Genomic DNA, 2405 nt, shown 5'->3' with positions numbered 1-2405 from the left:
CTTTGGGCTCTGGATGATAATGATGTGTCAGTGTAGTTTCATTGATTGTAGCAAAGGTATTCCAAGAAAGAATATTACAGAACTTTCAGAAATAAAGAACTGCATGTAAGTATAGTAATCACAACCATATTCATCAACATTGTTTTCTGGGCACAGGGAAAGCTGTATTTCTTAGACCCCTTTTAACTGGGCAATGTCATATAACTAGTTCTGGCTAGTTGGCTCTGAGAGTAGTTCACTTCTAGGTTCGAAGCATCTAATTGCAGATATAGGAAATGTCAGTGCTTGTTTCTTTCTTATTAACCAAGGAAGTCATTTATTTGAGGTGGTGAGGCTTCCAACATCTGAGGGGTTGCATCCTGCCTGTCTTGTTTCCCCTTCCCATATTCTTGTCTTTTAGTTGCCTTGTAGCTTGGGATGGCCACGGGACTGACTCATTTAACCAATGAGACATAGGGGAATGCCTGATGAAGGACTTTCAGTCAGTTCAGTTCAGCCACTCAGTTGTGTCTAATTCTTTGCAACCCCATGGACTGCAGCATGCCAGGCCTCCCTATCCATCACCATTACCCAGAGCTCGCTCAAACCCATGTCCATTGAGTCAGTGATGCCTTCCAACCATCTCATCCTCTGTCATCCCCTTCTCCTCCTGCCTTCAATCTTTCCCAGCATCAGGGTCTTTTCAAATGAGTCAGTTCTTTGCATCATGTGGCCAAAGTATTGGAGCTTCAGCTTCAGCATCAGTCCTCCCAATGAATATTCAGGACTGATTTCCTTTAGGATTGAGTGATTTGATCTCCTTGCTGTCCAAAGACTTTGGGGAAAGTTTTTCTTCTTGGGTGAAGGAGCTTGATGAGGAGAAAGCCTTTTATCCTCTTCTTTTCTGCTTGGAACAGTGATGTGATGATGTTATGTTTGGAATGGGAACATTTCTATCTTGTGACCAAGCATGAAGACCAATGAGAGTAAGGAGCAGAAAGAAATATAGAAGCTGTGTCCTTGGTATTACCATTGAGTTACTGCTCTTTCAGCCTTGAGTGAAGAGTGAAGTCACTCAGTCGTGTCCAACTCTTTGTGACCCCATGGATGGTAGCCTACCAGGCTCCTCTTTCCATAGGATTTTCCAGGCAAGAGTACTGGAATGGGTTGCCATTTCCTTCTCCAGGAGATCTTCCCAACCTAGGGATCGAACCCAGGTCTCCTGCATTACAGGCAGACGCTTTACCATCTGAGCCACCAGGGAAGAGCCTTCAGTTCAGTTCAGTTCAGTTGCTCAGTCGTGTCCGACTCTTTGTGACCCCATGAATCTCAGCACACCAGGCCTCCCTGTCCATCACCATCTCCTGGAGTTCACTCAGACTCACGTCCATTGAGTCAGTGATGCCATCCAGCCATCTCATCCTCGGTCGTCCCCTTCTCCTCCTGCCCCCAATCTCTCCCAGCATCAGAGTCTTTTCCAATGAGTCAACTCTTTGCATGAGGTGTCCAAAGTCCTGGAGCTTCAGCTTTAGCATCATTCCTTCCAAAGAAATCCCAGGGCTGATCTCCTTTAGAATGGACTGGTTGGATCTCCTTGCAGTCCAAGGGACCCTCAAGAGTCTTCTCCAACACCACAGTTCAAACGCATCAATTGGTGCTCAGCCTTCTTCACAGTCCAACTCTCACATCTATACATGACCACAGGAAAAACCATAGCCTTGACTAGATGGACCTTAGTCGGCAAAGTAATGTCTCTGCTTTTGAATATGCTATCTAGGTTGGTCATAACTTTTCTTCCAAGGAGTAAGCGTCTTTTAATTTCATGGCTGCAGTCACCATCTGCAGTGATTTTGGAGCCCCAAAAAATAAAGTCTGACACTGTTTCTACTGTTTCCCCATCCATTTCCCATGAAGTGATAGGACCAGATGCCATGATCTTTGTTTTCTGAATGCTGAGCTTGAAGCCAACTTTTTCACTCTCCTCTTTCACTTTCGTCAAGAGGCTTTTTAGCTCCTCTTCACTTTCTTAGAGCATCTAAATTCTAGATTTCTAGTTGTGTAATAATTAGAGGTCTTTTTGCTTAAGTCACTATTAATGGGGTATTCTGATACATTTTGCACTGTTTTCAAGCTTACATGTAATAATTCTAAATATTGACCCACATTAGGCCAAAGGAAGTTCAATGTATTCTAAAGGACCAAAACCATACAGAACAGACTTTCTAGCTATAGAGTAATATAATAATATAACATCAATGTAATATATAATAAAAATGAACATCAAAAGTTTAAAAAATTCTTACATTGTGGAATCTTAAAAACATACTTGTAAATTCATAGATCTAAGAAGAAATTATGATAGAAACTATGAAATGTTTAAGTTATAGTGAAAGAATAACACCATATCAAAACATATAGCAGCAGAA

General features: G+C 42.1%; 1 non-coding gene across 1 annotated transcript; it reads right to left on the bottom strand.

Annotated features, from left to right (window-relative positions):
• Positions 1–1171: 1171 nt before the first annotated feature.
• TRNAY-GUA (transfer RNA tyrosine (anticodon GUA)) lies at positions 1172–1243 on the bottom strand. The gene has a single exon. It is a non-coding gene; the product is annotated as a tRNA-Tyr (tRNA).
• Positions 1244–2405: the final 1162 nt, after the last annotated feature.

This window comes from Ovis aries, chromosome 1 (assembly GCF_016772045.2).
Source record: "Ovis aries strain OAR_USU_Benz2616 breed Rambouillet chromosome 1, ARS-UI_Ramb_v3.0, whole genome shotgun sequence".
In the NCBI taxonomy this organism is placed as follows: domain Eukaryota; kingdom Metazoa; phylum Chordata; class Mammalia; order Artiodactyla; family Bovidae; genus Ovis; species Ovis aries.
Note: the sequence above shows the minus strand (reverse complement) of the source record. Positions and strands in the feature narration are given on the sequence as shown.